Source organism: Pecten maximus, chromosome 7 (genome assembly GCF_902652985.1).
Source record: "Pecten maximus chromosome 7, xPecMax1.1, whole genome shotgun sequence".
Taxonomy (NCBI): domain Eukaryota; kingdom Metazoa; phylum Mollusca; class Bivalvia; order Pectinida; family Pectinidae; genus Pecten; species Pecten maximus.
Window position 1 is genome coordinate 17,936,202 of NC_047021.1, and position 26,168 is coordinate 17,962,369.

Genomic DNA, 26,168 nt, shown 5'->3' on the forward strand with positions numbered 1-26,168 from the left:
GAATCAAGCTTACTGGGCATACTTTAATGAACACTATGGTGATGTTATCTAAGGCTGTTAAACTGTTTTCTGTTGTTTATATACATGTATGGCAATTTAGACAGATACAACTGTTATCCGACTATTATAGATAAGACATTGTAAACAAGAATTGTAGTTATTCGTTTATAAACAATATGATCGGAATGGTATTCTGTAATAAGATCGATTATCACAAATTTTATTGAAGCCTTGTACTTTAAAGAACAATAATTGTGTCATACACGTGTACATATTAATATATGTGATTCTCATTTGCATATTGCATATAGTCGGACAATGTTCGCCTAAAATTATTTAGAAATGATGCTACCCACCTTATTTGCGTTTTCTTTTTATTTGCGTACATCTATGGACAACTATCTTATATACCACAGTAACAACAACATAAACTACAAAAACAAAAACAAAACTAAACAAAACACAAACAAACACATACAATAACGTTAACAGCATAGATTGAAATGAAGTGATAAAAAACATATTCTCTCCTTTATCAATATTATAGACACATTATAGACATATTTTGTCATTAAAACTATATCGAGGGTAAATGAATAAATGAATAAATGAATAACAATGGGTGGAAAATCACGAAGGAAGTAAGTTAAATATCAACAGGATGTTGAAATATAGACAAATGCTGAACTCTGCACTTTAATAAATGTATTTTGGACACCTGATTTTGAAATGATTATTGTCAAATAATATTTGTTTTCCTTGTAAGCTAGTTGGTTTAAATATATTTATTATTAACCAACAATTAGCAAGGGATTGGGTACAAAATATTTCAAATTACCCACGCCTTCTCCTAATAAATGTTTACATATAGTTTAAGATCTTTGATTGAAACATAGTTAGATACTTGAGTTAAGATCCACGTATATGCTATCATAAATAATAAAGAAAAAGTCAGCGGTAAATGGCATTTACAGTTTATTACAAATCCATGTATATTGTTTGTTTCATATATATGTCGCCAGCCGTATCAAAACAAATATATACATCTGATTCAGTCAAATTAAGTGCAAACATATCGTAGCGCTGATGTAAAAATAACCACTATTCGATAATGATAAACAATAACCTATAATCATGTTAGTATATATTGTACTGCCATCATAACTGTCACAGGGCACATAATATATAATGGTTTGTATTCTCCCTCTGTTTATATTCCCAAATTCGAGTCGGGCGAGACTAATTACAGAAAGCTATTTTCACAATGGTCTGTTTTGGTGGTGAGCTGTACTTTACAAAATTAATTGACAAATAAATTCCTACGTTTCCCGTGTGAGGTATTTGTTTTTATCACAAGATCTGCATGTGCATTACAAACACTGCAGATAAAAACAGTGATTCAAAAACACATATTTGAAATTCTTTCTTTTCAATACAAAAAAGTTAAATAACCTTGTAAAGTGAATGAGTGAGAAAAAAGCCTATCTCATGTCACCACATACCTGGGAAATACAGGTAATTTGATAAAATTAGGTGAATATGTATGTTGTCCTGTTCCCGCCATATCCCCCATAGTAATGACCTCTGAACGCAATACTTCTATCACTATGGACGCTTCGTTTGACCTATGACCCTGTCTATTTCATGTTCCCAACATTCCAAGCGTTTCTCAGCGACAACTTACAATAGACTCGCCGTTGCATATCGTTGCGCACGTTTAACAATTGTTTGTATTTTGTGATATGTTTGCTTTGTTTGAAACGCTTAGTATTGCATATTGTTGGCAATAACTAGGGGCTAACATATCGCGCGATTTGTTATTATGTCAAAACAACCAATAGCCAGTCACCATTTAAGCTGCCACAACAATCGTACGGCGTTTAGGACATTCTTTCTGTCAATGTTCCCTGTTTACTTACGAAAGAACAATAAGAAGTAAAAACAATCAAACATTTATAAACAGAGACTTACCTGTTTTGCATTAAATACTAATACGGTTGAAGAAATAAATCATAGAACATAAATCATTATTATGTTTTAGAACAATATCCATGGATGCGTGACACAACAAAATTATATAAACAATTCGCAATATTGATACAATCAAGCTTCAAAAGAGGTAACAGTACACACACACAACAGGTTCAATACTGAAGGGAAAGATCTAAAACGTTATAAATAGGGAAATATGTTTACTGATACTTAGCATACAACATAAGCTGATGCTGATCACACCTATGTAAGTGGTTTAAATTTTGTATTAAATACCTTTTTATTTTATTATGTGAATGTCTGTCTTATAGGGAACTACTTCACCTTTCATATTTATTTTAAGTCAATATGTTAAATATGATACTTTTTTCAAACGTGAATCGACATAATATCCACAAGTGGGAAAGACCTTCAATCATGTAATATATATATATACAAATTATGCGGAATAATGAATATATTACTGCAACCTACAGCTGTCTTCTAGGACTCGTCAGTGATGCATGGGACATGCTACAGCTGTCTCGTCCTTTTTGACTCGTCAGTGATGCAAGAGGCCAGAATGATGAGTACCAGAGTATGGACTAGTTCCTGGACAGTAAATCAATACCAACATTAATAAATACACGTGTTGTGTTGTCAAAACAATATACCAACTAACATAAATCATTTGTGAACTTTCAGGGTGGTTCGTGGTAAAGTACTGTATATAACTCATAGAGATGAAAATATAGCGCCAAACGTCTAAACATTCGCATATCACTATGTAAACAACCCGTAATTATAAACCCAAATCGACGGAAAGAATATAAAAAAATACAGCCTCGCAAGCCATGTTGCAAACTTACATTGTCACTGACAACACCGTCAAAATATATCATGGTAACACAAATGACGAAGGAAGACAACTTTAAGACAGGCCACGAACTCACCATCTACTGCACCTAATCGGTTTGTCAGAAAACCCGCAGCTTATGCCACTGCGCCACATTCTCGTTCTGAAGAGAACTCTTCAATGGTGCAGTGATGGCCGACCCGATACCCTGACACGATCATAGTGACAAATCGCTTTTTTAAATGTTATGAATACCTCGATCGAAATGTATTTACATACATGGATGGAAACCTCAGACACATATGAGTCAAAGTAAAATTTCGAGTAAAGTCACGTTTCAAAATGAGAAGCTATTAACAGAAAACGAAATATAATTTCAAGATTTTCTAACGAGTTCATTATAACGACCCTTAAACTTCTCCATCAACTATATCTCCTGAAACATTCTGCTGGTATCTCCGATGGAAATCATAGTGGAAACTTGTCCACATACGCTGAACCAATTGGAGGACATCGCCTGGAAAAGCAGGAATATAACAGTCACATTTACAGTTAAGGGGCTAATATCACTACAAAAATACGTTATAAGTAAGGGTTTGTGAAGCCGATCCTGCAAAAGAGTCTGCAATATCATTGATTTCAAGATCAGGTGGGTATATTCGTGTAACATCATATTTATGTCGAGATCAGGTAGGTACTGTATATTCGTTTAACATCATTTATGTCGAGATCAGGTACATTTGTAGGAATATACTTGTAACATCATTTATGTCGAGATCATGTTGGTATATACTTGTATCATCATAAATGTCGAGATCATGTTGGTATATACTTGTATTATCATTTATGTCGAGATGAGGTAGGTATATACTTGTATCATCATTTATGTCGAGATCAGGTACATGTAGGTATATACTTGTAACATCATTTATGTCGAGATCAAGTAGGTATATTCGTTTAACATCATTTATGTCGAGATCAGGTAGGTATATACTTGTAACATCATTTATGTCGAGATCAGGTAGGTATATACTTGTAACATCATTTATGTCGAGATCATGTTGGTATATACTTGTATCATCATTTATGTCGAGATCATGTTGGTATATACTTGTATTATCATTTATGTCGAGATGAGGTAGGTATATACTTGTATCATCATTTATGTCGAGATCAGGTAGGTATATACTTGTAACATCATTTATGTCGAGATCAGGTAGGTACATGTATATACATGTAACATCATTTATGTCGAGATCAGGTAGATATATACATGTAACATCATTTATGTCGAGATCAGGTAGGTATATACATTTGTACATGTAACATCATTTATGTCGAGATCAGGTAGGTATATACTTGTAACATCATTTATGTCGAGATCATGTAGATACATACATGTAACATCATTTATGTCGAGATCATGTAGATATATACATGTAACATCATTTATGTCGAGATCAGGTAGATATATACTTGTAACATCATTTATGTCGAGATCAGGTAGGTATATACTTGTAACATCATTTATGTCGAGATCATGTAGATACATACATGTAACATCATTTATGTCGAGATCATGTAGATATATACATGTAACATCATTTATGTCGAGATCAGGTAGATATATACTTGTAACATCATTTATGTCGAGATCATGTAGATATATACATGTAACATCATTTATGTCGAGATCATGTAGATATATACATGTAACATCATTTATGTCGAGATCAGGTAGGTATATACTTGTAACATCATTTATGTCGAGATCATGTAGATATATACATGTAACTATTTATGTCGAGATCAGGTAGATATATACTTGTAACATCATTATGTCGAGATCATGTAGATAGATACATGTAACATCATTTATGTCGAGATCATGTAGATATATACATGTAACATCATTTATGTCGAGATCAGGTAGGTATATACTTGTAACATCATTTATGTCGAGATCATGTAGATACATACATGTAACATCATTTATGTCGAGATCATGTTGGTATATACTTGTATCATCATTTATGTCGAGATCATGTTGGTATATACTTGTATTATCATTTATGTCGAGATGAGGTAGGTATATACTTGTATCATCATTTATGTCGAGATCAGGTAGGTACATCTATATACATGTAACATCATTTATGTCGAGATCAGGTAGATATATACATGTAACATCATTTATGTCGAGATCAGGTAGGTATATACATTTGTACATGTAACATCATTTATGTCGAGATCAGGTAGGTATATACTTGTAACATCATTTATGTCGAGATCATGTAGATACATACATGTAACATCATTTATGTCGAGATCATGTAGATATATACATGTAACATCATTTATGTCGAGATCAGGTAGATATATACTTGTAACATCATTTATGTCGAGATCAGGTAGGTATATACATGTAACATCATTTATGTCGAGATCAGGTAGGTATATACTTGTAACATCATTTATGTCGAGATCAGGTAGGTATATATATGTAACATCATTTATGTCGAGATCAGATAGATATATACATTTGTACATGTAATATCATTTATGTCGAGATCAGGTAGGTATATTCGTTTAATATCATTTATGTCGAGATCAGGTAGGTATATATATGTAACACCATTTATGTCGAGATCAGGTAGATATATACATTTGTACATGTAACATCATTTATGTCGAGGTCAGGTAGATATATACATGTAACATCATTTATGTCGGGATCGGGTAGGTATATACTTGTAACATCATTTATGTCGAGATCATGTTGGTATATACTTGTATCATCATTTATGTCGAGATCATGTTGGTATATACATGTAACATCATTTATGTTGAGATCAGGTAGGTATATACATGTAACATCATTTATGTCGAGATCAGGTAGATATATACATGTAACATCATTTATGTCGGGATCGGGTAGGTATATACATGTAACATCATTTATGTCGAGATCAGGTAGATATATACATGTAACATCATTTATGTCGAGATCAGGTAGGTATATACTTGTAACATCATTTATGTCGAGATCATGTTGGTATATACTTGTATCATCATTTATGTCGAGATCATGTTGGTATATACATGTAACATCATTTATGTCGAGATCAGGTAGGTATATACTTGTAACATCATTTATGTCGAGATCATGTTGGTATATACATGTAACATCATTTATGTCGAGATCATGTTGGTATATACTTGTATCATCATTTATGTCGAGATCATGTTGGTATATACTTGTATAATCATTTATGTCGAGATCATGTTGGTATATACTTGTATAATCATTTATGTCGAGATAATGTTGGTATATACTTGTATAATCATTTATGTCGAGATCAGGTAGGTATATACATTTGTACATGTAACATCATTTATGTCGAGATCAGGTAGATATATACATGTAACATCATTTATGTCGAGATCAGGTAGGTATATACTTGTAACATCATTTATGTCGAGATCATGTAGATATATACTTGTAACATCATTTATGTCGAGATCATGTAGATATATACTTGTAACATCATTTATGTCGAGATCAGGTAGATATATACATGTAACATCATTTATGTCGAGATCAGGTAGATATATACTTGTAACATCATTTATGTCGAGATCAGGTAGATATATATATGTAACATCATTTATGTCGAGATCAGGTAGATATATATATGTAACATCATTTATGTTGAGATCAGGAAGATATATATATGTAACATCATTTATGTCGAGATCAGGTAGGTATATACATGTTACATCATTTATGTTGAGATCAGGAGGATACATACGATCGGCGATGTGATTTGATCTTAATTTCAAAAACACACGAAGGACCCGACAACAAACATGTTAACATTCTACCTTCATTAATGATCGTTCTTGATACCATATATCAGCAAAATATAATATCTTTGTCCATGTCATTTTACACTGTCCTTCAAACCCACGATCCTTTTGCAATATTTTCATACGAAAAAAAGTGAATCGAAAAAACGCAGTGAAAAGACGACTGTAATTTCGGATTAGCTCTTTGATAATCTTCCTTCTACTGGTTTAGATGTCTAACAAGGTTGTCCTATGAAATAACGAGAATCGAATAGTTTTTAGTAATTAGCTAATGATTTAAGTAGTGGGTATGTTTATAACGGTGCCTAAGGCAAGCGAGCGAAACATTATATCAATATCTTTGTTTTTCACTTCTTTCGACATACACTTTTAAAGGAATTTCTCAAAGTGCTTCTCACTTCAATACTTTATGTTATGATCCATATGTATCAGTGTGTATTGATCACGCACATGTTGTGCATGCGTAAACATGTACATACCTCACTTTCGTACACGTGCAGGATACTTACCTGATAATAAAATAGTTTAATAATATACACGTACATATACTTACATCACGTGACAATACCAAGCTGACATAGTGTGGTGACGTGGATACCATATCTAAACAACATATGGCTAGGGTGGATTCGTTTTTATTATTGATATAGATACCAATGTAGTTTGCATGTACCCAACAATAATACCCAGCCTGGTCGTTCGCCTCATCAATTATATGTGCCTATTTCAGATAAGCTCTCATTGTAGTCTTATCTGATTGATGTTCATTACATGGTCTACTGTTCATAGAATAGTTTTTAACAATTTAAAGTAGTAAAGTTAAATTTAAACTTATGGGGTGATAAAATAGTGTATCATCGTGTTACACAAACATTTAAACACATAAACAGATGGTGAAAATGTAAAAAGTAAACATCAAAATGAACATTTTAAGATATAATTAGATGATAGACAACTAATCAGACAATATGATATGTAAACAACTGTATTAGCGTCTTACTTGTGTACAATGTTATCATACGCACCAGCAATTGCTTAAACACTTCTTTATCACAAAGCTTCGTGTGCGACAAATCCAGACATTACAGTTTATCTAGTATATTAATAAATCCGCGATAAATATTATATAATAACACCCAGTGTATACTACTGAACACATCTATCTACATATAGTCTACCTACCCGTGTGCTAACACAGATGAGGTAGGACGTCAGTGATAAGTAAGATTGAATGATAATGTGATGATAATTATGTAGGTACATGTATTACAATAGGTATAAAACAGAACAAAACCATCTGGTGAATACTTGTCAACACCAGGTCAACAACTACTTATTACATCATTGTCATGATTGATTAATTCCCTGAAAAAGAGGAAAAATCTGCACAACAATCCTAACACAATGAACCTTTATTTGATATTGATCGAAACACCCTATATAAACCATATTTTATGTCGTTTGTTTTTCAATCTTATCTAGCAAATGTAAAACATATAATAAAATATGCTTTATTCGTGAAATGTATATGTATTGGTTTCCAACGGAAATGTATATGTGTATTAATATAAAGCATACAGTATACCGTATACAGATGTAATTAAAATAAAAATGTAAGCTCTTACAGGGATATAAAAAAATATTAAAATGAAAACAAAAACAAACCCAACTGAGTGTGTAATGATATAAATATAAATTATATATTCAACAATTATATATATTTTTTAAGTGCCACCTTGTGTGGTCATTTTAATGTTGAGTTGTCGACACATGGGTACGAACACATAAGCTTGTCAGTGAAGCATGTCTCGGTCTGTCACGGACGAATGACACCAGTAACACACATTTCATGGTAATCATCATAAAAGCAATAGATGTTTTAAGAGGAAAAAAGAGGAGTTATTAAACAAAATAATAATATCTAAAATGAAAATACAGAATCGGAGAATATCTGCTAAAGTACTATCTACAATGTATGGACCCAAGGATATGACATATTATTATTATCATAATATACCATAGTAACACAAATGAGGAAGGAATACAGCTTTATAAATCGTTCTCCCTGACCTCGACTCGAACTCACAATCTACGGTACTTTACCGCCTAGCCAGAAATACTCGCACCCCGCAATGATGGTTGGCCCGATACAACACTAATATCAAGATCAGAGAAACAAATTGCCATGCGACTGCCATGCGATCAAATTACATTTAGTACTTAATCATCAAAATGCAAAATCAAAAAGTGTAGACACTGTTTTATGTCATTCCCCTTAAGCTAACCTTTAAAATAAAATTAATATTACTTTAAACTGTCCATCGTCTTGTGCATTATACATATACCTAAGGCACGCGGGGGGTTGAATTTGTCAATGGTTATTGATTTTGTGTTTTTTCTCACGGCACACAAGACACGTGTTGTCATGCAAATTAATTGTATGACTTATAAAAAATCGATAATAAACCATTTCTTTTTTTAAGATTAAAGGGAACCCGGAACGAGTCCTCGTGTTTGTTGTCCCGCGGAGGGCGATAACATCTCCTCCTTATAACCGTTATAGGGTTCAATGCACTGTCGGTTGGTAGTATAAACTCACTACAGATGCACTCAGGCCCCCCTTACTAAACAAAAAAGTAGTTCCTGTCTGTGGTTCTTTGTTTAGGTCTGTGTGAACAAATCTAATGGCGGGAATTCGTGGGAAATGTAGGTCACCAGGGTAGTTCCTTTCTAAATATCTGTGTTCAGCAGACGATAGCTGCCATTGATTTATTTTACATGCCGGCTGTACTACGACACTACAGTGTTCTTTATAGTAAAATAGAATCCACGACCGTCCCCGACCCAGACAGTTTGAGAACACTATCTGCTTCCTCTCACGGACAGTATTTTAGACATTTATTGGCCTTAGTTATACGTCATGCACACCATGCGATTCCATGATACAGGTTATATATAATCTGGAAAAACGACCTATGATATTTAAAAACCGAAAATAAACCTGTTTTCGGTATGTTATACTACATTCCACTCAGCTAGACGCAGGTAATCCCGACATAATCATCTTTGAGTAATCTGATATCGTTTACGTCAATAAGGTTTGTAATATCAGATACATCGCACGTTCCCTAGTTCCACTTATGACGTCATCAACATTCAGCGTTAAGGATCATATGTAATCCACAATATAAATATATACATTGTAAGTATCCAATTACATCATGACAATTGTGTCTATAAACAATGTGTCACTTTTATTGATATGCAAATACGATACTCTTATTCAATGGATTAATTTTCGATATTGACACCTGGTTATAAAAGTGTCCATACCGACATGATTTTATAACGATACTGATTGACATATTATCACTATCAGTATTAAGTACATACACTGTACTTTAATATGAAAAATTGCCGTCATCTGAGTATATATTAATATTGAAAATTACATTAATCTGTGAAGATTTGCATACTTCAAATCAAATCATCTTTTGACGTATTAGTCCTTTTGAAAATTTCTAAATGCTTTTATGTTTGGTTATAACTCTATTGTGACGTTTCCATTATTGTAACATTTTTCTTACCGTCACTTTATTTCCAAATTAGCCATTTAATTTCTAAAAATGCTTTTTTCCTCCAAAAGTTCAATTAAGTATACACGCTTTCTAAATCATTGTCGCTGAGGATTTAACCATTTTTCAAGAATGAATAGGTTATAAAAATTGTTCTCAAATGTATTTTTTATCATCATCATCATCATCATCATCATCATCATCATACATCGTCATTATCATCTCTATCATCATCATTACCATCATCACCATAATCAAGTATCATCATCATCATTATAATTATTTTCATCATCATCGTCCTTATCAGCGTCAGTTCTCAAATATATTATGCTAAATATCTATTAATGTAAATTGCCCAGTTCAATATCGTCGGTAGGATGAAAAGTATCGTCCAACCTCTACTACCTGTATATGATATACTACCAGTCAGAACAATGGTAAAGTGTATGTCTTTTTTTTTGTTCCATATAATTCACAAAGAAAACAAGATAGTAATAGTATTGATAAAACATTTCTGTACATATTTACGAGAATTTCTCTTTGTATTCATTCCATAAATGTTTGATACATTAACATATACATCTGTTGCCAATGACAAGCTAAATTTAAGGATGAATTTGGTAATTAAATCCAGCGTTGGCGTCAAATGTCTACACAATAACCATTAATATCAAAAACAAATATTAAAACAATGCCAGTTGCGTTTGCACCCAAGTGTCAATTGACATTTGCATCTTTAATAACAATTCGCACAAAAGATCAATGACTTTCAACATAATGTTATTTTAAACAAAATTAAGTTTATATGTAAGCGGACAATAATTTACTTTTTCTTCATTAAATTATTGTCTTAAACATTTAATTATATAACAACAAATAAAATACGCATTTTAATTTACTACGTAACACAGTTAGCAGATGCTTTTGACATTTTCATATATTGAGAGCAATGTGCGCTCTCAATTATATTTAAATACAAGTACAAAGTATATGCAAATGGATGAAATTTAAAACTAATATCAAAATGATTTTTATTAGGTTAGGAACGCTTTTCTACATCAAAACCTGTCACAGAAAATATCAATTGCATGTCAACTGAATTATCATTGGTGAATTGAGTTTTTCCTTGCGCTGGTGCCGTCAGCTTTGTAACGATAATTAACTGTTTCTATTTCCATCTTCTTTTCTGAGCGATTCATTCCTGTCTGTGAATATCTATAACAGTGGGCTGTTTGAGTACAGGAACTACTACATATTATTGTTTCCTGCGCGGTGTTAAACAAAGAAAATGAAAAGAAGAATAATAAAATGTAAAACAAGACATATAATGGAATTGATACAAAGAGTTCGAGACACAAACTAGCAAAAATACACGAGTTCGTGCAGAGTAGCCTTTGATGAATCGACGTCGTTTCTGACAGTTGTTAACGTGTGTGGTCTTGTGGTTGCACTAAACGCCATTTCTTGCCGAACAATAGATGTATACTAGAGAGGTCACCAGGAACGAAAGCATGTGTTACATGTTCTGGTATTCAAAGATGCTACAGTGAATATAACAGTGTGCTGCAATACTCTCTCTATAACACGGCCCATTACCGAATTACACAGGCTTGTAATCAATACTTGTTGTGAGGCGGACATCAACTTTTATATATGTTTGGTAATACGAATTAACAGAGTAACACAAAAGTCGAAGGAAAACAATTTTATGACTTGTTTCTATGGTATATATATTTCAACCACTTGAATTAAATAAGTGCCGATGTGATATTTCAACGCCTTTTGAGGTTATTTAACAAGTAAGGCTGATCTTCTATAGCACTCCTAAGATGAAAGTAGTAAGAAATGCCACTTCTGTAAAACATTGAAACAAATGGATTCCAGGTGAAGGTCGCATGAATGGCCGACAGGTGTTTCTAGTTATGTTAGAGTGTACATAAATCAGAACCGTAATAACAGCGAGACGTTCCGAATGTTAGAGCATAAACTAGAACCGTAATGGTAGCGAGATGTTCCGAATGTTAGAGTACTGATCTTTTGTGTTCAACTGTACATAAACTAGAACCGTAATGGTAGCGAGATATAACGAATAGTAAGAGTATTGATATATTGCGAGATGTTCCGAATGTTAGAGTACTGATCTTTTGTGTTCAACTGTACATAGACTAGAACCGTAATGGTAGCGAGATGTTCCGAATGTTAGAGTATTGATATATTGTGTTCAACTGTACATAAACTAGAACCGTAATGGTAGCGAGATGTTCCGAATGTTAGAGTATTGATATATTGTGATCAACTGTACATAGACTAGAACCGTAATGGTAGCGAGATGTTCCGAATGTTAGAGTATTGATATATTGTGTTCAACTGTACATAAACAAGAACCGTAATGGTAGCGAGATGTTCCGAATGTTAGAGTATTGATATATTGTGATCAACTGTACATAAACTAGAACCGTAATGGTAGCGAGACGTTCCGAATGTTAGAGTATTGATATATTGTGATCAACTGTACATAAACTAGAACCGTAATGGTAGCGAGATGTTCCGAATGTTAGAGTATTGATATATTGTGATCAACTGTACATAGACTAGAACCGTAATGGTAGCGAGATGTTCCGAATGTTAGAGTATTGATATATTGTGTTCAACTGTACATAAACAAGAACCGTAATGGTAGCGAGATGTTCCGAATGTTAGAGTATTGATATATTGTGTTCAACTGTACATAAACTAGAACCGTAATGGTAGCGAGATGTTCCGAATGTTAGAGTATTGATATATTGTGATCAACTGTACATAGACTAGAACCGTAATGGTAGCGAGATGTTCCGAATGTTAGAGTATTAATATATTGTGTTCAACTGTACATAGACTAGAACCGTAATGGTAGCGAGATGTTCCGAATGTTAGAGTATTGATATATTGTGATCAACTGTACATAGACTAGAACCGTAATGGTAGCGAGATGTTCCGAATGTTAGAGTACTGATCTTTTGTGTTCAACTGTACATAAACTAGAACCGTAATGGTAGCGAGATGTTCCGAATGTTAGAGTATTGATATATTGTGTTCAACTGTACATAAACTAGAACCGTAATGGTGGCGAGATGTTCCGAATGTTAGAGTATTGATATATTGTGATCAACTGTACATAAAACAGAACCGTAATGGTAGCGAGATGTTCCGAATGTTAGAGTTTGATCTTTTGTGTTCAACTGTACATAAACTAGAACCGTAATGGTAGCGAGATGTTCCGAATGTTAGAGTATTAATATATTGTGTTCAACTGTACATAGACTAGAACCGTAATGGTAGCGAGATGTTCCGAATGTTAGAGTATTGATCTTTTGTGTTCAACTGTACATAAACTAGAACCGTAATGGTAGCGAGATGTTCCGAATGTTAGAGTATTGATATATTGCGAGATGTTCCGAATGTTAGAGTACTGATCTTTTGTGTTCAACTGTACATAAACTAGAACCGTAATGGTAGCGAGATGTTCCGAATGTTAGAGTATTAATATATTGTGTTCAACTGTACATAGACTAGAACCGTAATGGTAGCGAGATGTTCCGAATGTTAGAGTATTGATCTTTTGTGTTCAACTGTACATAAACTAGAACCGTAATGGTAGCGAGATGTTCCGAATGTTAGAGTACTGATCTTTTGTGTTCAACTGTACATAAACTAGAACCGTAATGGTAGCGAGATGTTCCGAATGTTAGAGTATTGATATATTGTGTTCAACTGTACATAGACTAGAACCGTAATGGTAGCGAGATGTTCCGAATGTTAGAGTATTGATATATTGTGTTCAACTGTACATAAACCAGAACCGTAATGGTAGCGAGATGTTCCGAATGTTAGAGTATTGATATATTGTGCTCAACTGTACATAAACCAGAACCGTAATGGTAGCGAGATGTTCCGAATGTTAGAGTATTGATCTTTTGTGTTCAACTGTACATAAACTAGAACCGTAATGGTAGCGAGATGTTCCGAATGTTAGAGAATTGATATATTGTGTTCAACTGTACATTAACCAGAACCGTAATGGTAGCGAGATGTTCCGAATGTTAGAGTATTGATCTTTTGTGTTCAACTGTACATTGACTAGAACCGTAATGGTAGCGAGATGTTCCGAATGTTAGAGTATTGATATATTGTGTTCAACTGTACATTAACCAGAACCGTAATGGTAGCGAGTTGTTCCGAATGTTAGAGTATTGATCTTTTGTGTTCAACTGTACATAGACTAGAACCGTAATGGTAGCGAGATGTTCCGAATGTTTTATTTCTTTGGCTGTGTTTCGAACATCAAATCATTCTCAACTATATGTATGTGTGCGATTCTATTTTGAAGAGTTCAAACCCCGTAACGGAAACAGGTGATAATATGTCTTACTAAGTAATTTTCTTCTGAACATAAAATCGAAAAAAAGACGTTACATTGTATATATCACACACATATGTGTGTCCATTTGATATGCCTTATTTGCTCTGAAGCTTAACCTACTATCTATTGGCAAAGCAAATAGTATGAAAAGAATCAGAGACTACTGACATAAAAAAGAAATCGTTATTCTAACTAAAAAATCGACAAAACGACAACCAAGTACGGACAAAACGACAGATTTACATTGGCATTTTGTAAAATGACAAGAATAACAAGACTAGGTGTTGTCATGTTAAGCATCTTCTGTTACATCAGGACAAACGTCATGGAAATGCAGGTTAGATATAGGTTAAGGCACGTGAGGAGTTAATTAAATTACATAACAACAGTTCGTCTAATCTATTCAAAATAAACCATTATTCACCGAATAATCAATTAACTCAAAGAATTAATAGAAAATAGTCATAATAACTGTTACATGATTTATCCCTGTATTGTAAGGCTGTATCTAAATAGTCAACTTAATGATGTCCTTTGTGCTATCAGCAATGACGTGCAATATGGTTCGTATGTCAAGCGGACGATAGGTATTACTTATATAACAGGAATCATTTTACCACGTGCTTAGTTTATCAGTACCCTTCAACTGTATGTTTAATACACAAGTACTCATGTACGGTTTAAACAGTGCTTTATATAAGTTAGGATCATCTGACGTATTACCAATAGATCTTTGATTGATTCTATTCAATATCTACTTAAAAAAGAAGACGCACTTATACTAAAATTCATCATTACTCAGCATGCTCAACTTTTCACTAACTAGATCATCTATTCATTAGTTTGAACCTTATTTCATTATTGTAAATTGAAATTGTACATACATTATACAAAACATGAAGGATTCAGAAACAAGTACTTAGTACTTACGTAAATCCGTCTCCTTGTGTTTGAACAATACTGACAATTTTATATCAAATATATAACATATACATGGGAAAGAAAGAGAAAGGGTGCAAGGGTTTAGAAAGGGCTGCTGCTGGGGGCAAGAAAGGCTGATAACATCATAACATACAATATGTATGACTATAGAACCATCATGGCTACACCTGTTGTAGTACTTATTCTATATATGGGTAGTATAGCCATGCCATGGAACTGTTGATTGTGTCCAAAACTTTATCAGTCAATCTAAGCGCTTTTAAAAACTCATTATCATTTATTTATGATATATGATATCAATTTAGAATTGTATCTGCAGTATAGTTTGTATAAGTACTACAACAGGTGTAGCCATGATGGTATTAACCTTATAATTAGGAGGAAGGCTCCTAAAACATTGAATTCTTAGCTGCTGGTAGTTTGGACAATAGAGAAATAAATGTTCGGTAGTTTCAGCAGACTGATTACAGGAACATATAGGACTATCTATTCACTAAAGTATTTTAATTGGCCATATGGTCATATGACACAGTCTGCAGTCTTTGTTATTACAAGTGCGTCAGTTATATATAACGTACTCTTTATAATTAGGCCGCGTCAACTCGACTCATTATCACATTTTTATCTATTACGTCAGAACCGAACATTGTCGCTAAATATGACGATACAGTTAGCAATTATGACTATTGGTGACTATATAAGTTTATTATATATATATGTGTGTGTCATGGGGTAGATATCATGCACAATCACGACAACAAGCTCAGTAATATTCTGATCAGTTGTGGGAAACATGACACGCCCACCATACACTAAACATGATTCAGCTGACGTTACTCTGTAAACCCTTATACCTTATATTGTATCCGTAATTGTAAACGGGGCAAACGATTTCATGCATGAAACGCCTTTGATAATATTTTTCGTTTACTACATTCCAGCAATGTAAATATCCATGACGACTGATGACATCGTTAAATGTATCCCTATAAGGTAATGCATAAAAATATATAAAGAAAATAATCCTTATCTTTTTAATGTATCTTATTTCCATCTTCTATAAAAAGATCAATTTGTACGAAATACCGTCAAACCACTCATTGGTATGTTAAAATGTTAGCAAACTGACAAATGTCTATATAGGCGTACAGGAATATTTGTTTGGTATTTTAAATATTTGGTGATATTGAGCGTATCAAGTGTGTTCACACTGTTGAAGGATGTCACCAGACTCCTTATGAAAACGTTACATGACCTGAATTTAGGCTAGATTGATAATACAGAAGTTCGCTTACGCTTCAGAAACGAAACGTCTGGTCCTAATCGTACCTCGTCATGGGTCACCATGAAATGTAATTGTCAATACAGAAGTTCGCTTACCATTCAGGAACGCCTTAGCTTATCCTCATTGTACCTTGACAAGGGACTAAATGTCAATCTTTATTATGTCAGAAGTTCGCACTCGCGTTGTACAATTTGAGTTTTAATGAGATTAGTCTCGTATTTTCAATATATATATATACAAACATTTTTGCATAATCTAAGTAATCAAAAATGAAAGGTTTTTTTCGTAAATATGACACCTTATCATCATCTTTTAGATTATGTTGTAAAAGGTTTGAAGAAAGCATTATTGAAATGATTCATTACCGTAACGTTGAGAAATACGCAGTCTTTGGAAAAAGTTATCGAAACTGATCCTGATTTAGATCTAGATTACAATAACCTTTTTATTAGGTGTACAAAGACGTAATATAGCTACTGTTATATCTTATAATCCATCTGAACCAGGCCATCATTAAAGGGAATGTCTGCTGGTACTTATTTCATATAAACATTGACATAAGGAACGTGATATAAAAACACGCGGATGGTACCATTATATACGACGTATACTCAAGGTCACCACCTCTGTTAGAATCAACTGACAGTATGTGTCCCATATAATGACATACCATTCTGGCTAGGCAGAATTAGAGCCTTTCGTCGGTAATCAATGTGTGAATGGTATAATGCTCATTGGTTATTTAAAAAAATTGCATTCGGTTTCGTAATCGGAATCTTTCTATTTTGAAACAAATCGTGACTGATTTTATTCCCTGGTGTATTGGTATTCTCCCTATACTGGAATGTAGTTATATGGGAGACTAACTTAGTTTTTAATGTACACGCGAGTATATCATAGCGTGTCACATATCGACACTGTCATGTCATCACAGTGACGTTCGTTCTATTAACATCATACTATAATGTGTATTAAATAACATTGTATCATACATGTATATACCAAAACAGCTGCCTGTATATCGGTGTTAATCTTAACGAATCTAAGCACCTACTCTATCGTTTTGTTAAATAACCCTGAATGAAATATATACGTATATACAATGTATAATTTTCGAATCACTAACGGGAATGGAAATAGCAAATCTGTTTCATAAGCATCCTTCGCAAGATTGTGGTAGCCCGATCTAGCAAATGACCTTGTGGTTTTCACGTCACTAATTATTTGTATTACACAACTATATGGGACGTTCTATATCTCGGACTCGTAACATCACTAGGTAAATGTTAGTCTTCCGTGTCCTCTAAATCACCTACCTGTGGCTTTCGATTAATTCCACATCACGGTAAACTTAGTTCAAAATTTATGACATGTTCGTGTTACACAATACTAGACTTGCGATTAGTCATTGTCTTTTTATGCACATAATCATTGCAATTTCTGAATTAAGTTTACTGTGGTCATTTGTCATCGTTTTCCGTCCAATATCCGTAACAAGCAATTTTGTTCACGTGAAATCTCATATCAGGTGTATACACTATTACATCAATTACTGTTTCTAGACAATGGAATATGGAAAGTATTAAAACTAGTCTTGTAAAATATGTAATATGTTACGTCACGAAATATATTAAAACTGTTTAAATCATTTAAAAGTAAATCCAAACAGAGTTACGGATTTGTGGAATAAATTTGAATGATGCCGCTCGATTGTGAGGTGGGTTGAGACAGCATGGCCAGAAAGTAGTTCTGGTAATACTTAAATAATCATATGTTATAACATGCACTCCTACAGGTATTTCACAATAAAGAAAGGGTCTTAAAGTCTCTTGACCTAGTCGTGAACAAGCGTTTACTAGGTGACGCCAACAGGTAAATACAAGTACACCGAATATAGCGATACATCGACTTCAATTATACGTCATTAGATGATCAGTCCGTGTCAAACGTTTCAAGGACCCTGATGAATAGTTAATATATACAATATCGTATTTCAGCATTTAGATAACGGGCTTCCTTTTCAACTTTGTGCGAACCTGAACAATAGCTGATGGCAACACTTATCTAAATAAGTAATCAACCAAACTAAATGAATGTTCCAGGTAAACTTAAATACCTGTCTTAGAGGTGCCAAGGAATGTATGTATGGCAGTAAACATTAGACTATTTCTATACTGTTCATACCTTTACTGAACCAGACCTGCCAGTATTATGAATAACACAACATCTATTTGGGCTTCAGCTAGAAACTGTTAAACAATACCATGATGATTAAGATGTCTAGTATAATTCCTACAAGATCAGCATACACATGCGCATACAGTAAATTTAAATAGATAAATTTAATAACAGTTTCCTCGGTCAAGAACTGGGTCAAAAAATTGCTTGAAAACTTTTGTATCAATGAAATTATTTAAACCTCAATTACCAGGTGTCACACACGGTGCAGAGTCTACAACATAGGTAATATATACCGATATGTGTAGACACACCTGAGAAGCGTTGACTGACAAGTACAGGTAACAACTTGTATCTAGGTCAAAGTTCTATAAAATGCCCCTGTTATACCGGTCGTGGTCGCCTTCCTGTGTTCACCAATATCAGGGTTGGTGCTGTAATAGACGCAATGACATGGATAAAATGTAGAACTCAGATCCGACTTATCTTAACACTATCATAGTCATGTCCTCAGTACACGGCCACAGGGGAGAGACTTTGACATCCATCATGTTCTACTGTTAAAGTGCATATTCAAAAGCAAACGATTTGATATCGAATATAAATTAAATAATTAATCATAACCCTTCCCACGAAATAGCGTAGGGAGCATATGAGAGTGCAGTTTGTTGTTATCTCTAAGACAGTAAATACTGAATTGTGAATATGATGCTGCATTATATAGCTCTACATCTTCTACTAAGGACTTCGTGACAGGTGCCGCATGTGGTGATGGGTGCGATATGTGGTCACGGTAAACATCGAGGTGGATATCTGTTACTTGTGTTACACCAAGATACTAGTTCATATGTCTATTTTAATTGATTCTCTAAGATCCCTCAGTTCAGACGTCACCAAAAGAACCCGTCTAAACGTTTGTCTCTCTATATAATGACAATACAACGCTCCGATGATCCCGATAGAAATGGAAATGTTCCATGAATTCATATCGTGTCGGATGCATTTTTTTTTTATATCATATCAATGTGACATCTTAATTGATGTGTATTGTATCATAGATGTTTTGACATCATATTCGATTTCGGTGACAAAGGCATTCAATATGCAAATTTTGGAAAATTGTAAGCATTCATGAACTATTTTCCTGATCGCGCGCTGACATTCACAAGATACGTATACATTTGTGCATATTTGTGAGAGATTTTGAAATTCCTTAAATTTTGCTAATAGAAAGATCCCACATACAATGAGATGTTGGTAAAAAGGACTATTCTGATTGGTCAGGTGTTAGCGTGATGGATGTGTTACCCAATGACGATTATAATTGTTATGTGTATCTATGAAGGGGAATGTCTAAGAAACGTTTTCACTGCAAAGCTAATCAGATAGTCGCGTCTTGGCTGACCATCATTAGCTGTGTAGGTACCCATTGTTTTTGCTGACCATCATTAGCTGTGTAGGTAACCATTGTCTTGACTGACCATCATTAGCTGTGTAGGTAACCATTGTCTTGGCTGACAATCATTAGCTGTGTAGGAAACCATTGTCTTGGCTGACCATCATTAGCTGTGTAGGTAACCATTGTCTTGGCTGACCATTATTAGCTGTGTAGGTAACTATTGTCTTGGCTGACCACCATTAGCTGTGTAGGAAACCATTGTCTTGGCTGACCATCATTAGCTGTGTACATGTAGGTAACCATTGTCTTGGCTGACCATCATTAGCTCTGTAGGTAACCATTGTCTTGGCTGACCACCATTATCTGTGTAGGTAACCATTGTCTTGGCTGACCACCATTAGCTCTGTAGGTAACCATTGTCTTGGCTGACCATCATTAGCTGTGTAGGAAACCATTGTCTTGGCTGACCACCATTAGCTGTGTAGGTAACCATTGTCTTGGCTGACCATCATTATCTGTGTAGGTAACCATTGTCTTGGCTGACCATCATTAGCTGTGTAGGTAACCATTGTTTTGGCTGACCATCATTAGCTGTGTAGGTAACCATTGTCTTGGCTGACCATCATTAGCTGTGTAGGTAACCATTGTCTTGGCTGACAATCATTAGCTGTGTAGGAAACCATTGTCTTGGCTGACCATCATTAGCTGTGTAGGTAACCATTGTCTTGGCTGACCATTATTAGCTGTGTAGGTAACTATTGTCTTGGCTGACCACCATTAGCTGTGTAGGAAACCATTGTCTTGGCTGACCATCATTAGCTGTGTACATGTAGGTAACCATTGTCTTGGCTGACCATCATTAGCTCTGTAGGTAACCATTGTCTTGGCTGACCACCATTATCTGTGTAGGTAACCATTGTATTGGCTGACCACCATTAGCTGTGTAGGTAACCATTGTCTTGGCTGACCATCATTATCTGTGTAGGTAACCATTGTCTTGGCTGACCATCATTAGCTGTGTAGGTAACCATTGTCTTGGCTGACCATCATTAGCTGTGTAGGTAACCATTGTCTTGGCTGACCATCATTAGCTGTGTAGGTAACCATTGTCTTGGCTGACCATCATTATCTGTGTAGGTAACCATCGTATTGGCTGACCATCATTAGCTCTGTAGGTAACCATTGTCTTGGCTGACCATCATTAGCTCTCTAGGAAACCATTGTCTAGGCTGACCATCATTAGCTGTGTAGGTAACCATTGTCTTGGCTGACCATCATTAGCTGTGTAGGTAACCATTGTCTTGGCTGACCATCATTAGCTCTGTAGGTAACCATTGTCTTGGCTGACCATCATTAGCTCTGTAGGTAACCATTGTCTTGGCTGACCATCATTATCTGTGTAGGTAACCATTGTCTTGGCTGACCATCATTAGCTGTGTAGGTAACCATTGTCTTGGCTGACCATCATTAGCTGTGTAGGTAACCATTGTCTTGGCTGACCACCATTAGCTGTGTAGGTAACCATTGTCTTGGCTGACCATCATTAGCTGTGTAGGAAACCATTGTCTTGGCTGACCACCATTATCTGTGTAGGTAACCATTGTCTTGGCTGACCATCATTAGCTCTGTAGGAAACCATTGTCTTGGCTGACCATCATTAGCTGTGTAGGTAACCATCGTCTTGGCTGACCATCATTAGCTCTGTAGGTAACCATTGTCTTGGCTGACCACCATTATCTGTGTAGGTAACCATTGTCTTGGCTGACCATCATTAGCTGTGTAGGTAACCATTGTCTGGCTGACCATAATTACTAGTGTAGGTAACCATTTATTGCTGACCCCCCATCCATTATCTGTGTAGGTAACCATTGTCTTGGCTGACCATCATTATCTGTGTAGGTAACCATTGTCTTGGCTGACCATCATTAGCTGTGTAGGTAACCATTGTCTTGGCTGACCATCATTAGCTGTGTAGGTAACCATTGTCTTGGCTGACCATCATTAGCTCTGTAGGTAACCATGGTATTGAACTTTATGCATGCCTTTTATCATACCGATATTGAATTTATTTTTATTATATTGTTATGTAATGACATTAACAGGTTTTCATGTTTACTTCATTAGCAGCATTGACACATTCCATGACGGTAGTTCAAGGCTGATGATATAATGGTCATAATACACTCATCCACTGGCGCGTGATATAGAAAGCATATATATTAAGGGTCCTTGTTTGGCAATGACATATCAAGTGAATATAAGCTTCTATTATAAAACAGTGACAAAAAGGGGGAAGGGGGATGGGGGGGGGGGGGGGGGGGGGGGGGGGCTTCTTTTCCTGAACTGTTACGGGATTTCCCAGTTAAGTTCTCCTTTCATAGTTTTTTACAAATTAGATATAACCTTCACATTTATTATAATAAAACTCACATGTATATGTCAAATCGCAAAAATTAGGTCAGTGTAAGCGGGAAACTGATGCTGTATGATAGACTTAGTAATTATGTGTTTCAAACATCTTCCTGAACTGGTTATCTACTCTCCGGCAAAAAAGATACTAAAGCGTCAGTTTCCGGTTTTCGGTCAAATCTTGTCTGAGTAATAACATCCGGGCTTCTCTGTGATATTTGTGACGTAGATTATTTCCTGTAAACAAATAAAATAGATTTGTTGTATTAAAGTGAAACCGGACTACGGTCGTAAGGTCGTTCAATTGTGATTCAATTTGACAATACATATTCTCGGAATGTGTTTGTCGAATTCACAGAATGAATAATGCAAGGCCAAAATTAATTATTTAAATCTAATAAAAAAAAAATGTGAAACTCCTCCTTTTTATAAATATCGGTAACAATAAGAAAATAAGTAGGATATAAAAATCCTAGATTTATCAAAAGACAAATATAGACAATGAAGCACCATGATAGAACGTGATGCGACAGATTCTCTGGTTACCAGGTAAAGAGGATGTTTGGTTATCAGTTTTGATATTTGGAATGTTTCAACCGATACAATAACTACTGTAATGATGTGTCCTTGACTTCCTTTATTTTTATCATTTTTCGTGTCAATGAAGCTACAGTAATACATTTTACCTTTTCATTTTCCGACGAATCTAACCAGATTAACATCAGCGATGAGAATGAATTAACGTCTGATTTCACATCATCTAACCATTACTATAGATGTATAGAAGGTGAAAGTCTGCGTTGTACAATACACATTTCCCTCCATGAGTAGTTAAAGATTGCTTCAGCACTTGCATTAGCATTCAAGAGCAAATTTAGTTCTAAGCATTAGTTCTCTTAACATCAATACGTTTGAAATGTCTCTTCATTTTAGTTTGACAAAGAAGAGGATTGATTTTCTTGACGAAATATCAAGCGCAAACGGATAGTTTTTATTCATTATGTTTTGCACCCATATCTATTGCTTATATTTTTGTAAATTTATATTCAAATGCAATCAGCAAAATTTTAAAAGTATAGATACCTAACCAGTTTTCCAACTTATAAATCGTCATATTAGACCATCTCCTTCTGAAGTGAAACTGGCTTACTTAATCATCTATGTTCAAAGTACCCTAATAAACATCATTAAAATTAACTTTTGCTACACTTGTCTTGTTAAACACCCGTGTATATTTGTAGGTCTATCACCAGTCATTAGGTGGTTTAAGTCCCTGTTTCCTTAACGGTGTAACGCATGTCGGCCTACATTGTGGTTAAACATTATCTTCACGCCTCGTGCTAATTGTGGTATGCGTATGACGTCATGGTCATAAGTAGGTGAAGGGTACATTTATTCCATTTCACGGAAGTCTGATATGGTAGATACGTAGGTATTGCTATGTCAGGATCATACTGAGATATGAATGCCAACCCTCAATCGTACTGTTTTCTACCCAGTTATATTGTTTCAATGGTTCAATGCACCTTTTTGTAATATCCAGGCAAACACGCTTTAGGCTGCATGTGTCCTACAAGTTATGTTAATCACATAAATGACGTCATTGTAGTTAAGTGAACTCATTAGATCGTCTGAATGTTTATCATCTACACGTGTCATGCTACCGAGCCAATGGGGGTCAAGCACTGTGCAGATCCCGATTTCATTAACCAAGTCGTTTGTCACCTTTGTTCTAACTTTCCTTTGCGCCCATTTAATTCACTTATATACATTTTTGTGTTTTATGTTCTTCTACTGTTTCATGACAAGGCAGACTAAAACATTGACAAAGATCATTAAAACACATACAATCATCTCGATATTTACGGTTTGATTAAATGGAAGTGAAGACAGATGTTAGGAAAGTGCACCACGGGAAGAGATAAGAAGGGGATGGAGGACAATACACACTATTGTTTCTTCGCTGCAATGTATATTGAACATGTGAAACATTTATCGGCCGCTGAATAGCCATATCAAAGTACAATACTTCTGTCTGTATCCTTATTTGATGATATGTGTTGGTGGACGCTGACGTACCGAATCGTTGTCGGTATACCAACTAAGTCTAATCTATCCAATTTGGGGTGGGCGTGGCAGGTCGTTGTCAGAGAACAGCAGTGAAAATGATAAAAAAAATCAAGTTGCCATGATAGGCATTACACTGTCGAGTTTATGTTATATAATCTTTTGTGTGAAAATTTAAATTATTTAATGATCTTTGAATCATTCAAATGTTAATAATATCAATAGCGTTGTCATCGCTACTAGACAAATTTATCGTCACTGAATTGATGAAGTTTCATTTCAATCCTCTCTATGTTCTGTATCTAACTTTAATTGTGTGGAGCTTATACTAGTTGTCATACAAAGAATGTCCGTGGGATAATCCGCTACCCTTGTCAAACATCGCCACGATCTATACCAATCACAAACGTCATATTACACTGTCATAAACTGTACACATAACAACTCACAAACGTCATATTACACTGTCACAAACTGTACACATAACAAACTCACAAACCGTCATATTACACTGTCACAAACTGTACACATAACAAACTCACAAACGTCATATTACACTGTCATAAACTGTACACATGACAAACTCACAAACGTCATATAACACTGTCACGAACTGTACACATAACCAACTCACAAACGTCATATTACACTGTCATAAACAACTCACAAACGTCATATTACACTGTCACAAACTGTACACATAACAAACTCACAAAACGTCATATTACACTGTCATAAACTGTACACATAACAACTCACAAACGTCATATTACACTGTCACAAACTGTACACATAACAAACTCACAAACGTCATATTACATTGTCACAAACTGTAGTCTACACATAACCAACTCACAAACGTCATATGACACTGTCACAAACTGTACACATAACAAACTCACAAACGTCATATTACACTGTCACAAACTGTACACATAACAAACTCACAAACCGTCATATGACACTGTCACAAACTGTAGTCTACACATAACCAACTCACAAACGTCATATGACACTGTCACAAACTGTACACATAACAAACTCACAAACGTCATATTACACTGTCACAAACTGTAGTCTACACATAACAAACTCACATACGTCATATTACACTGTCACACACTGTAGACATAACAAACTCACATACGTCATATTACACTGTCACAAACTGTAGTCTACACAAAACAAACTCACAAACGTCATATTACACTGTCACA